This window comes from Dipodomys merriami, unplaced genomic scaffold (assembly GCF_024711535.1).
Source record: "Dipodomys merriami isolate MVZ:Mamm:240054 unplaced genomic scaffold, mDipMer1.0.p SCAF_11, whole genome shotgun sequence".
NCBI lineage: Eukaryota > Metazoa > Chordata > Mammalia > Rodentia > Heteromyidae > Dipodomys > Dipodomys merriami.
Genome location: NW_027202382.1, coordinates 27,706,408 through 27,721,194, shown reverse-complemented (window position 1 = coordinate 27,721,194; position 14,787 = coordinate 27,706,408). Strand labels below are relative to the sequence as shown.

Sequence of the window (14,787 nt, the reverse complement as noted above, 5' to 3'; positions counted from 1 at the left end):
ATGTGGTGCTAAGAAATTGAACCCAGCCTCATGCATGCAAGGCAAGCACTCTACCACTGAGCCACCTTCCCAGCCCAATATATACATTTTTAAAAAGGTCATGAAAGTTATACATGAGAGTATAAATTCTGAATATAAGCTTAAGGAAGCAAGTATGGGTATGACCCCTAAACTCTTTCATATGATCTGCTTAGAGGTGAAGAAGAGCATCATAGGAAGTCTTGACCTTGCAGTCACACTAATCAGCCATTACTCCAGATTTACTGCCACTATGAACTGGAGCCTTAAAATCTACATTGTTAAAGGAAAAGTAGTAATTTTTCTTTCTTTGTGTGTGTATGCCAGTGTTGGATCTTGACCTCAGGACCTTGACAGCCTGGATGCTGTCCCTGAGCTTTTTTGCTTAAGGCTAACACTCTACCACTTGATCCCTACCTCCATTTCTTTCTGGTGTTTAACTGGAGATTAGAGTCTTGTGGACATTCCTACCTAAGCTGGCTTAGAATCATGAGTCTCAGATCTCAGTATTCTGTATAGCTAGGATTATAGGTGAGAGTTACTGGTACCTGACAGAAAAGTAGAAAATTAGAGTTTGAAATTCTTTTCTGTTTGGGTTTGAACTGAGGGTTATATGCTTGCTAGGCAGGTACTCTATCACGTGAGTCATGCACAGTCCTTTTTGCTTTAGTTATCTGTCAGATATGTTCTTGCGTTTTTATACAAGCCAAGCCTTGCCTATGTTCCTTCTCTTTATGCTTCCTGTGGGGTTGGGATGACAGGCAGGAGCCACCACATTCAGCTTATTGGTTGAAGTGGGATTTACTAACATTTTGTCTGGGTGATCCTCAAACCATGATCCTCCTTACCACCACTTTGTTACTAATTGGGATTATAGTTGTTAGTTATCATGACCTAGTCTTGAAATTTTAAAAACAGCAACATCCCACAGGGTGGGAAGGTGGCTCAGTGGTAGAGTGTTTGCCTTGCATGCATGAGGCCCTGGGTTCAATTCCTCAGCACCACATCAGCAGAAAAAGCTGGAAGTGACGCTGTGGCTCAAGTGGTAGGGTGCTAGCCTTGAGCTGAAGAGCTGAGGGACAGTGCCCAGGCCCAGAGGGGGTAATAAAAATGATCCTTTTATTTGTTTTGGTGAGAGTATGCAAAATTGAAAAAGCTAATTTGATTGTATATATTTATGGAGAATCAAAATTAATTATTCACTTTAATATGCACCTACTGTTGGTAATTTAGAATGTTTATGTCAGGAAGCATACTCCTTACTGACAGTAAATTATTCCTCACAATATATTAGGAGCATTTTTTTACACGTACTCTATAAAGCTTTAATGGGACATTTAAAGTCAACAACATAAATAAGCTACAAATACTGTCAGAAGAATGCATTTAATACCAATAGAATCCAGATATACCACACTCATGTTCTGATTATTAGATCTTAAAATTTCACTTAATAGATGTATACCTAGGTTGGTATTTTTTTGGGGGGGGGTTGAATTCAAGGTGTGGGTGTTGCCTCTTAGCATTTTCTGCTTAAGGCTGGTGCTCTTCCACTTGAGCCACAGCTTAACATTACTGGCTAAATGGACTCACATGAACTTTCCTGGGCAGGCTGGCTTCTAACCAAGAACCTCAGTCTCTTGAGAATTATAGCATGAACCACTGGCACCCAGTTTACTCTTATGACCATGTCCTCAAATGCAGCATCTGCTTTGTCTTATAAAATAACTATTTTTGGTTATATCCAATGTGTAGATCAGTGTGCAAATCCAGGTGTCTTCAAGTGGTTCGTTGGTTCTTACCAGATCCTCCTTTTTACCCACTTTGTGGTGTTGGCATCAACAGCTTCCATCTTTCTAGGTAAGGAGTCCTTATATCTGCACCGTGGACTTTGACTTGGAAATTGCCTTCATTTTATTTCATAAATTGCCTCAAAGGACTAGCATTCTTCTCTTCTGGTTCCCCCTGAATACTTGAGGCAGGAAGTTCCTAGCAGTTAAACAAGACAATGAACACGATGTATCCAAACTGTGTTTATTGGGATGGCTTCCCATTCATCTTGGTTCATAGTGCTTTTAGTGCTGTTTCCTTCTGAAGGAACATTCTTCTGTAAGCCTCGCTTTTCCTCCTGTAGGCTGGCAGAGGACAGTAGAGCAACCAACACACAAAACTGTTTGTGCATGGCTAAAGACTGTGGTGATTTTATAGCATCCTGGGCATTTCACATCCATGAAGTAGGAAATGGGCTCTGCACCAGGTGCTTCTTCTTGTGTTTCCTCTTCTCCTCTTCAGGAGAGGGATGAAGAAGATCCTTTGCGAGAGGCATGTTCTCGGGAGGAGGTCATCACCGCCAGAAAGGTAGGAGCATCTTAAATGTTTTAGTTTCGAGAACATTTCAACAAATCTCAGTATATCCATGTAATAGAATGCTAAGAAGCCAGTAAAAAAATCATGAAGCCCAGAAAGCATATGAAAAATTGCTAATGATAAATTTTAAGAGGAAGTAAGAGGGGATAAATAGTATAGGTATACATTATATATGTAGGAAAATAGCACAATGAAGCCCCAAAAACTTAATAGTTGGGATTGGAGACTTGGTTCAGTTGGTAGAGCACTAGCCTATAAGTGAAAGTGTTGGGTACTGGGTTCAAGTCCCAGTCTCAGACCTAAAACATAAAAAGAAAATAAATAGTTTAAGGAGGGGGAAGAGGAAAGAGTTAAGAATGAGAGAATAGTTAAAAAAGTACATCATATGCATGTCATAAATACCACCACGAAACCCCTTTGTTTAATAAATTTGTGCAAATAAAAAGTTTAAAATTATCAAAAAGAACAAGAGAACATTGAAATTAAATACACATATTTATAGAGGCAGAATTATTAGTTTAGAGACTTCTTCATTGACTTTTAGTTGTTGTTGTGGCATTCAGCAGCCTTTTGAACTTGAGCAAGATTAATGAACTCCAAGGCTGCTTGGACAGAAAAACAGAACTGACATACAGAAGACAGTGGATTGGTTCTAGCTTGATGGTTGCCTTATTTGAATATGGTTTGAACAGTTGGTGCCCTATGATTGGTTGACTAAAGCTTGGCTGCTGTGATTGGATGAGACTCAGCTTTTGTTACAAACCAAAATACTAAGTTAGGTTTTCTTTTGCTGGTACTGGGGCCTTGAACGCTAGACCTTGTATGTTCACTCAGCATTCTTGCTTATGACTGATGCTTGACTATTTAAACCACAGCTCTTTTCCTGGCATTTTGCTGATATATTGAAGATAGAATCTCTCAGACTTTTCTATCCAGGCTGACTTTGAACCACAGCCTTCCAGGTCTCAACCTTTTAAGTGGTTAGGTTGACAGGTATAAGCCACAGGCAACTGGTCCAAGTTAGGTTTTTTATTTTTTATTTTATTTTTTTTTTGGGGGATGGTCCGGTTGTGGGGCCTGAACTCTGGGCCTAGGTGCTGTCCCTCAGCTCTTCAGCTCAAGGCTAGCGCTCTAGCACTTGAGCCACAGTGCCACTTCCGGCTTTTTTCTTTTTTCTTATGTGGTGCTGAGGAATGGAACCCAGGGCCTCAGGCATGCAAGGCAAGCGCTCTACCACTGAGCCACCTTCCCAGCCCCCCAAGTTAGGTTTTGAATTTGTTTACATAGTAAGTTGGATTGCAAATTCATTATGCAAGGATGTGTGCATGAAGGCCCCTTTAGCCCATGTTGAGTTTGATTTAGCACATGTTTATGATCACAACTGCAAGGTTTCTTAAATAGCTCTTCTTTTCTGCTCAGGGAGGAGACTGGTCTGGCTTATTTCTCAAATCGCTGACATCTCCATGTCTAGCAAGTAATGTCTATCCATTCCATCCCCAACCCCCTCTCTGGAGTCCTAATTCCTTACTTGTAAAACTAGCTTGCTGCTTGCAGAATGCACCTTTTACCCATTCTCCATCCCTTTGGGTTACATTTCATCCCACAGACTAAATTTTTTTACAACATTTTTTTATTGTTATTATAGAGGTGATGTACAGAGGGGTTTCAGTTACATAAGTCAGGTAAAGAGTATATTTCTTTTTGGACAATGTAATCCCTTCCCTCATTCTCTCCTAGTTTTTCCTTCCTGTCCCCACCCACAAGCTGCATAGTTCATGTTCAATATAGTGTCTAGTGAGTACCACTGCTGGATTTGTTCACCCTTTGTTCCCCCCATTTCTGTGGAATCCTCATAAACAAATAAACAAGAAACAAAGAAAATATGAAAACAACAACAAAGAAAAAAAAGCTTGTTTCCATTTCCTGGAGTTCCTTTTGATAAATATTATTTTATATGATCAGAGGCACATATGCATTACCCCTTTGTAGACTCAGTTCTTTCAAGAAAGAGTAACTCTGCCTGTGTCCAGATAGCCTCAGAGATTTTTAGGCTCAGCCCCTTTATCATTAATTGTCGGGGCCCCTAAGCACAGGCCCTCAAAGAAGAGTCATCATGCTGGAGAATATCTGAGTGGCACAAACCATTCTACGCTGAAGATGACATCATCCTTTTAGTCCTGATAAACCCAAGCGTGTATATCACATCTTCCATTTTCTTTGATGGACAGTTAACACAGACGCTTCTCATTTTTGGAGTAAATACTCTTGGATGATTCCCTTTATCAAACAGACACATTCAGGCCTCAGACCATCTGATTTTAGAATGTACAAATTCTAAAATGTAATTACATTGATATCCCCTCCCCCAACTCCTCGCATGCTTTTGGGAGGTATCATCTGTACAACATGGTTTTGAGTTTTGAACAGAGTATATCATTACAAAAATATCCTCTTATTTCCCTAAACTAATTTGGTGGTTTCCAGAATGGTTTTCACTTGGATATATTTTTATTCTTGTCTTTTTTTTGTTGGTCATGGGGCCTGAACTCTGGGCCTGGGTGCTGTCCCTCAGTTCTTCAGCTCAAGGTTTACACTTTACCACTTGAGCCACAGCACCACTTCCTTGTGTGTGTGTGTGTGTGTGTGTGTGTGTGTGTGTGTGTATTTTGGGGGGGGGTCCGGTCGTGGGGCCTGAACTCTGGGACTGGACGCTGTCCCTCAGCTCTTCAGCTCAAGGCTAGTGCTCTGCCACTTGAGCCATAGCACCACTTCTGGCTTTTTTTTTCTGCTTATGTGGTGCTGAGGAATTGAACCCAGGGCCTCATGCATGCAAGGCAAGCGCTCTACCACTGAGCCACCTTCTTAGCCCCCCTGGCATATTTTTATACACCATAGTATTTGTTACATTACTGAGCCATTATATAAACCTGGACAATATTTTAACTTTGAATTCTGGACTTGTGAAAGGAGCAGGTAGACATTAGCATTTTCAAAGCCTTCATCAACGAGGCCTGCAGTTTTATAATTACATTCTTGATGAACTTCTGATTGGCCCATTTTAGCTTCCTACAAATCCCTAGAAACTTGGCCTATATTTCTCCATATTCCTACTTACTTTCTGTTTTGGATTAAATTTCCTTCAGCCTGGGCTTTACCATTTAAATTTTTTTCATGTGTACTTAAAGGAAACTAGTATGTCTTTATGGCTTTGGATTTTACTGTTATCATGAGACAGAAGGATTATAGCCAAAGATGATATTTCAGAATATCCAAACATAATATAATTGTGTTCTTAATGTTATTGTCCAAGTTCACATTTAACATGGCAGCTGGGAATGTCTTTTAGATGATGCTTCAAGTTGCTGCTGTATTAGAGACCTCAACATATTGATTCTTTAAAAAGAAACAAAGTTGACTTTTCAACCTTCTTGCCAGAATTGGTGACATAAACAGCTAAAGTTTTAGAGACTTAAGTGCCTTCTTTCTTGTTTTTGTAATTTTCATCTTGTAGTTTTCATGTCAACGTTCAAGATGGTGAGTCCATCCCTCACCATTGTGAGCACATACCATACATATACACAACAGTGTACTTTTAAGGGTAGAATCCAGAAGCTTATCATTTCTGCTGACTTCTACTCTGCACATATCTGCTGACTAATGTTAAACACAAGGCCACACTTAGGTGTAAGGGAGGCTGAAAAAATGGGCTGCTGCAGTTGGTGTGTGAGTCAGCTTTACTTCACTATAACAAAATACCCAAGATGATAAAAAGAGAAAAGATTTTTGCTCATGGATTTGGAAGCTCCAATCTATGATTGTCTCTGTTGTTTTTGGGGCGATGGATGAGGTAGTCATCATGGGAGAGCAAAACCATTTTATTATTAGAAAGATAGAAGAGGAAAAGACCACCGCCCCTACAATCTTCTTTTAGGGAATGCCTTCAATAACCTAAAGACCTTTTATTAAGCCCTACCTTGTAAAGACTCCACCACCATTTTGTAGCACCAAGCAGGGGAGCAAGTCTCTGTAACATTTGAGACTCTGGGGGCCTTTCAGGTTCCACATTCCTTCCGTGGCAAGAGAATATTTTGGTGTTCCTCTCTTAAAGGATTAAGGGGAAAATGGATACTGGGAGAACAATTAGCAGTGTTTTCCCCGTTCATGCTACAGGTTCAAGGACCTAAGTAGTGATATCCTGTACATATTTGGAATCAATAGTTTAGAAATCAGGAGAGAGGTCTGAAGGAAAGAAATTTGTATTCATATTCAAAACATTAATATTTTCCCTGAGAGATTAGACATTCCAGGGCAAAAAACACTATTCTCCTCAAGCATCTATTTTCTTCATTTTCCTATTAGCATGAAGAGTTGTAGAAAGGCAGATGACTGCTTAGCTACAGACTCTGCTTGCCTGCTTCCCTTATAAATAGGTGTTGCCTTGTGATGAAGGAACATATGGACTTGTAAAATGAAAATCACTTAGACAAATACCCGAGGTTCTAAATGGAAATAAAAAAGAAAGAGACTGAGTCAGCAGACCCGAACAGTAGGGGAAGAAAGACTGTTGGCAGCTAAGGGCCTTGCCCACTTTGGTACAGTGCTTCCAACTTTCACATTTAAATGACTTTTCTTTAACTTCCTTTGTTCTTTTTCCAACCACCAGATTGAGAAGTGCTTAGAGGCACAACATTACATAATCCCCATTCAACTGTGTCTGAAGATAGTGTAAGTGTCCCTTTAATTAAAAAAAAAATCACAACAAAACAACATTAGGGAAATAATTCTAGCAATCATTTCCTTCCGCTTTGTCCTGTGGTTGTATGTGTGACGATGTTTGCCACAGAATTATAAGTCCTGAGACTCATGTGGTATTTGTTCATCTCTGTTCCTTTATGTCTGTCCTGTTGTAAGTTGTGTCATAAATGGATCTGAAAGTGAATAAAACTAGCATGAGCTCTGGTTCCATCAGCTGTTCAGAGTCACAGCTTTCCTGTTTCATCTTTCTCCTCTTATTTTCACCTCTATTTTGATCATTCATGGAAAAAGACAAAATAAATGTAAGTTGAAAGACCAAGACAGAACAGAAAGTTGCTGAGGAATTTGTCTAGAGTCTTCAGGAAAGAAGTGTAGGAAGAGGTGGAGTTTATATATTGCATGATGAATATAATAAACTACAAACCAGGAGTGCAGCCAGGGCATTTAGTGTGAGTTAATTGGTATGCTGCCTACACTTGAGAAAGAATAAATTTTTAGCCACATCAAAGTCTTTTCTGGAAAGAAAGAAAGAAAGAAAAAGAAAAAGAAAACCTACCTCATTAAATACCATTTCCAGGAACCCTTACAGACAGATAATAGGAAATCTAGAAATAATCACCTCTACTTGGCTCACTGCTCTCTCAAACATTGAACTATTTGTTTTGAGAAGAGCAAAGGAAGTATGTCAGTAATGTATTTAAATTCAACTTCTTAGAATGTGAAAAGATTTAGCTTCAATCGCCTGAGATCTCAAAATGTATTATCTAGGAATAGGTGAAAATTCACGTTGGCTACACCACTAGCACATTCTCATGAAATACATGGTGTGATACATAGGAACATCTAAAATTATACTATTGTGCCTGGTACCAGTGCTTCATGCTATAATCCTATCTACTCAAGAGACTGAGATCTGAACCATGGTTCAAAGCCAGCCCAGGCAGCAAAGTCTGTGAAACTTTTATCTCCAATTAACCACCAAAAGGCTGGAAGTGGATGTGTAGCTCAGATAGAGGGACAGTCTTTAATATAAAAGGCTAAGGGATAGCATCCAGGCCCCAAGTTTAAGCCCTAGTACCTGCAAAAACTAACAAGGTGATTGCTGGAGAGATGTCTGAGAAAGTGCAGAAGAGAATCAGATTGGAGATGATGAAAAAAGCCAGTCTTTGGAAAAACAGGTTAAGAGTTCTTTCTAAATAACTAGAAAGAAAGTAGGAATGTGTGGATGAGTGCTATTGATTTATTTGCTCAGTTTCCCTTCTTTCATTCCACATTGAAGCTTCTTTTTTTTGAAAAAATAAAATTAAAAATTATTATTATAAAGGTGATGTACAGATGGGTTACAGTTTCATAATTTTCTTTTTGAGAGAAGCAGAAAGAGAACGATGGTTTGTCATAGGGGCTTTCAGGGACTGATAAAGACATCTGGGTCATTGATTTATAGGGTAAGCACAATGAAAGTAAGAGGAAAGTATAACAAAGAATTATTGAGGGCTTGGAGCCAATAAGGTTATTAGATCTGGAGCAAATGACACATTGGTGCCAGGCTTCCCAGGAACATGCTAGCCTCTTAAAATTAACTTTTCCATTTCTGTTCATACTCCTACAATGCTGGTCAAATTATTTGTTTTGTCTGAGAAATCAGTAACAGACTACATGGAATTCATAGTGACTTTTGTCTTTTTGTTGGGGATCTCATAGACTAACTTGTTGAAAATGGAATTTTTCTATATGTCTATAGTGAATAATTCTAGTAATATTTATTCTAATAAAAATAATGATCATGGGGCTGCGAAGGTGGCTCAGTGGTAGAGTGCTTGCCTTGCATGCCTGAGGCCCTGGGTTCAAGTCCTCAGCACCACATAAGAAAAAAGAAATAAGCCAGAAGTGGTGCTGTAGCTCAAGTGGTAGAGCGCTAGCCTTGAGCTGAAGAGCTGAGGGACAGCACCCAGCTTTCCCTCAAAAAAAAAAAGATCATATATATACATTACAGTGTTGAGGACCAAACTATGGGCCTCATGCATGACAGACAAGTGCTTTTTCATGGAGCTACATTTCTCTCTATTAATCAGATTATTTTTCACATCTATATTTATAACCTTGATGGTTCCATAAGTTGATAGCATTATTGGGAGGTTGTAGAAAAATCAAAGGTAGGGCCTAGTTGGAGGATGTGAGTCACTTGGGGCTCAGCTATCTTCAGGGCTATACCTTGTTTCAAATGTTTGCTTCCTGGCTACCATGAGATGAATAGCTCCTTCTTCCACATAATCTCACTGCCTTGAGGTTTTTATGCCTTGAGTCAGTCTTAAACTAATAGATTGAAACCTCTGAAATCGTGATCCACAATCAGTCTTTTTTGCTTTTAATTTGTCTTTCTTGGGCATTTTGTCTCATCAACAAAGAGCTGGCTGGCTGGCACAATGGGCATTTGTGTTGGTTCTGGTTTTTTGTTTTTTGCTAGTAGACTGTTTTGGTCATTCAAAATATTTACAAGTTTCTGTTGAGAATCTACGTGGAAATGGAATTGTTGGGTATGATACCTATGATTAAAATCTATGATGAGAAATTATCAAACTGTCTCTCAAACTGAATCAGTTTACATTCCCACCAGTCATGTCTGAGGCTTCTACTTTTCTTTAATATATATTCTAGCATTGGAATATTATGTCAAACACTCTGTCCTTTTGATTATAGACATTCTTGATATTTTTTCTGTTTTGACAAGTGCATGGTTAGAATTGTACATAACAGTACAGAACATTGTCTACCTTGAAATTATGCTATTACAAGAGACTTACGCTATGAAGTTTGTATCTTAATAGAAAAAAAAAACTACAGCATGAGAATCTTTGCACCAAAACAAGTTAGACTGTGTGGGCTATCTCAACTCTGAATGAACCCTGTGAATGAAAGTGAATTCAGACATAAAGAGAAGACTCTGGCACAGCAGAGTCTCAACATTGTGAGAACTGCGGCTATTTGGTGATGCTCCAGCCAGAGCCTAGTAGATATGTGCTTTATCACTATGGGAGCAAAAATGGGATTAACATAGTTTTTCAAAAGGCTTTTTCTTGAAAGATGAAAAGTATGACTGGCAGGAATAAGGGGAAAAAGGCCAAGATGGAAAGCAGGGCTTGCTTCTTGTTCTAAGATGGAATCATGACCTTTGGATTAGGACATGAGAATAAGAGAGTTTTGTTCACCACTCTTAGCTCCACTAAGCATGCTCTGTTTGAGCTAGTAGTCTTTTCCTGCATGTAACATGGGAGACTAACCTGCTGGAACTATGAGCCTGTTTATTGCCAGCCAGTCCTGAAACACACTAATAGAAGAGTTCTAATCCTACCAGGCTTTTCATCCTTGGAACCCTGCTACCCTTCAGAACGTATGCTTTTCTTGGCACCTAATTATACACATATTGCTTGAATTCTGATTTTGTTATGTTGTTCCTGCTGCTCCATGTTGTTTTGGCCAGTATTGGGGTCAAATTTATGGCCTCTTTTTCTCATTCAATCAATGATATTTTTGCTCATAGTTGGCACACTACCATCTGAGCCAGGCTTCCAGTTCCAGCTTTTCACTGGTTAATTGGAGATAAAGTCTAGAGAATTTGTCTTTCCTGGTTCAGTTCAAACCATGATCCTTAGATCTCAGGCTCCTGAGCACCTAGGAGTATATGCGTGAGCCATCAGCACCCAGATTTAATCTCTCCTGAGTAGCAAATCAAGATTAACCACCATGCCACTCATCTCACCACACCTGATCATAGGTATTGCAGAAGTCCTCTCTTCATTCTTTCTGTGATGTTTTCCTAGTGTTGGTACTCAGTTGGAAAGGGGCTTGGCTCTTAGGTAATATTTTACTGAATTAGAATTATGGTCAGCCACTAGCACCCGGCTTCCTATCTTCTGCTGGGTGCTGGTGGCTCACACCTGTAATCCTAGCTACTCAGTAGGCTGAGATCTGAGGATCACGGTTCAAAGCCAGCCTGGGCAGGAAAGTCCATGAGACTGTTATTTACAATAAACCACCAGAAAACTGGAAGTGGTACTGTGACTCAAGTGGTAGATGGCTAGCCTTGATCTTAAGAGCTGAGGGACAGTGCCCAGGTCCAGAGTTTAAGCCCCACAACTGAGGAAAAAAAAAACAAACCAAAACAAAACCCAACAAATTATGGTCACCTTCAAGTATTAGCCACATATGGTCAGTCCTGGACTGAGAGGATGACTCAATGGTGCCACCAAGTTCAAAGAACTTCTTCTGTCCTCTTATTTTAGTGATGTCTGCTCCCCTGCCAGGCTGTGTTACTATTCCAGTGGGAGGATGGGAAAGCAAAGAGACTTTCGCTTATTTGTCTGTGGCTAGGAATGTGTGTCATGGCTGTTCCAGCTGATGGGAAGGAAGTGACTATGATTTTTACAGCAGCAGAGACAGGAAAAAAAAAGAAATAGGTTAGAAAAAGTGAAATTGCCATGCTCTTCATTGCCAGTATCTGTTAGTCAAAGGAAAAAAACCCAACAACAATGACAGGACATGGATATTCTACCCTGAGTCTAGAACAAATATTTAATGTTTCCATATGTGTGTACATTGTGTAACTGCTCAGACCAAGATAACTATTTCTGGCTCCTAAATCAGTTTTTCATGGTGAAAACCTTTCAAAAATCATCGTTGTAGCTGTACAAAGGGATTTCAATTCAACATGTCAGTATATGACTACATTGCATTGCATCTTGGTCAGTTACTCCTTCCATTATTGTCCTCCCCATCTGTCCTAACTCTGCCCATCCCCTTAAGTTACCTGCTTCCATTTTTACTATGTACATTGAGTATGAAAAATAATTTCTTCTAGATTCTTAAAAATCAATAAGAGCTCACAGTTATCATCTGTGATCAAGCTATCATGAAACAGGATATTGGACTCTCTTTCTCCTAGCTAACTATAACTTCATTATCCTTTAATCAATATTACCCCAATCCTCCTTTCCCCTGCTCTTCCAGCCTTTTATAACCACCAACATATCTCCAAAAATATAGATTCTATTCTCAACCTTTATGAGATCAACTTTCTCTTTTTAGATTTTACATATAAATGAGATCAGATGATAGTTGCTACCCCATGCTTGGTTCATTTCACTTAGCATAATATCCTTCATGTTGCAGCAAATGATAGAATCACCTTATTTTTCTTATAGCTGAATTGGTTTCTATTGTGTATAGGTAACACATTTTCTTCATACTTTAATCGGTTGGTGGACGTGTAGATTGTTCCTATTTCTCATCTATTGTGAATAATGCTATGATAAACAGGGAGGGCAGATGTCTCTTTGACATACTGATTTCAGTTCTTTTGGATGTGTACCCAGAAGAATGATTGCTGGATCCTGTGGTAGTTCTATATAAATTTCTTTTTTTCCAACTGATGAAACTTTTTATTTCTAAAATAGAAACCAGTCTTTTATAAAAGTCTCAAGAATAATACAGAGAACAAGAGTACAGTGAACATTTTTGTATCCTTTACCAAAATTTATCAAATGTTAATACTTTGTCTTATTTGTTTAACCCCTCTCTGGCTAGAGAGTTAAATGTAGATTGTACTTGCATGCACATTCTTGTTTTTGACAAACAGTAGCCCACTAAAACCCTTAATATACTTTACCAACTGCCTTCTAAAAACAAGAATTCTTCCATGCAAATACTGTCTCACACATTCAGAAAAATTGAACACTGATAACAAACCATAAAATATACACTGAAATTTTGACAAGAGTTCATAGCAATGTATTTTCAATCCAGAATATGATCTAGAATGAAATGTGTTTGTTTGTCAAAGATGGATTTTAAGATGAAAACTTAAACATTAAAAATTTTGTTGTTGTTGTTGTTGGCTGTGGGGCTTGAACTCTGGGCTTGGATGCTGTCCCTCAGCTCTTCAGCTCATGGCTAGCGCTCTGCCGCTTGAGCCACAGCACCACTTCTGGTTTTTTAGTGGTTTATTAGAAATAAGAGTCTCAGACTTTCCTGCCTGGGCTGGCTCTGAACCATGATCCTCATATCTCAGCCTCCTGAGTAACTAGGATTACAGGTGTGAGCCACACCGGCACCCGGCAACATTTAAATCTTAAATGGCCAAATTCCAGGCAGCAGAATGAGATGTGAGTCTGCTGAGATTAGACCTCCAGTTTCTACTGTGTCTTCCCTCCCTCTCTCCCTCTTCCTCTCTAATGTCCCTGGTATTTTGGAGGCTTCCACGTAGAAAGGAAGAATATCTGTGTGGTCACTACCCTTGGGAGCCTCTTCGTGGTCACTGCAGACAGGGTATTTCTCCTTTTCCTTTGGCTCTTTGATGACTGTGAAGTGGAAATGCTCTGAAGTAGTTGGTGGAGCCTAAAGGCTGGGTCTGCCCGGACCTTGAAGTCTGTATCTGTACCTTCTGGGCCCCTTCCAGACTACAAGTGCCTGTGGTATCATGGCAAAGCTTTTGGCCTGTACTCCAAGCACTTGGGAAGCGGAGACAGGAGGATCACCAGTTAAAACAGCTGGGCTATGTAGTAAGACCCCAGTAGATCCTCAAGAACAGAAGGCATGGCGTGCCATGAAGTAAACCACACATGGAAGCATCTGGGTCCATCAAGAGACCCAGGGAGGGCTATCTAAATTTCTTCTAAAAATGTTGAGGAAATTCTATAGTTTTCCACAATGTCTTCACTGATTTATATTGCTACCACCAGCACACAAAGGCTCCCTCTTTTGCTCATCCCTATCAACACTTGTCTTCTGTCATTTTGTTAATAGCTAACTGGAGTGTGGTTTTGATGATCTTGTCCTTGATGATTAGTGATGCTGAGCATGGTTTTTTTTTTTGTTTTTGTTTTTGTCGGTTGTGGGGCTTGAACTTTGGGCCTACCACTGTCCCTCAGCTCTTCAGTTCAAGGCTAGTGCTCTACCACTTGAGCCACAGTGCCACTTCTGGCATTTTCTGCTTATGTGGTGCTGGGGAATTGAACCCAGGGCCTCATGCATGTGAGGCAAACATTCTACCACTGAGCCACCTTCCCAGTCCTTGAGCATGTTTTTATACACAGACTGGCCATTTATCTATCTTCCTTTAAGAACTGACTGTTGCCCATTTAAATCAGATCATCATCATCATCATCACTATTGAGTTTTGGGGTTCCTTATATATTTGGATATATAAGAAATGGGAAGGACAGTGTCTCCAAGTGGCTCTCTCTCCATGCGTGAGTGATGGTTCATTACAATGTAAATCTCTGTCTATGTATCTACTCACCTCCAAATCTCTGTCTTCAAATTGCTGCCACGCTGTCCCACCACTTGGCATAGTTATTTCAGGAACAATAATGCATGGATTCAGTATTTAAGGTAGGAATTTTCCTTGTATCACTTTTGTTCACCATCTGTGCTTCCTTCTCCTTCTTTTATCATTGTTTTAGGGAGGAAAGATTTGTAAATGTGTGTTTATGGCACTAGACTTCCCAGACTGTCCCTGCTTCTCTGACGAAGATGATTTTGTACCCTGCCCGCCGCACAAAGATCTTTGAGCTTTATAAGCTTGTGATTTTTCTACTAGATCAGCAGGACCTTCCTCTTTTGTTGTTTGTTTTCTCTCCTTGTATGCTCTCC

At 39.6% G+C, this 14,787-nt stretch overlaps 1 pseudogene; it reads right to left on the bottom strand.

The window, feature by feature from the left end:
- Positions 1-2,093: 2,093 nt before the first annotated feature.
- LOC138816291 (small ribosomal subunit protein eS27-like) lies at positions 2,094-2,355 on the bottom strand (annotated as a pseudogene).
- Between the last annotated feature and the right edge of the window lie 12,432 nt (positions 2,356-14,787).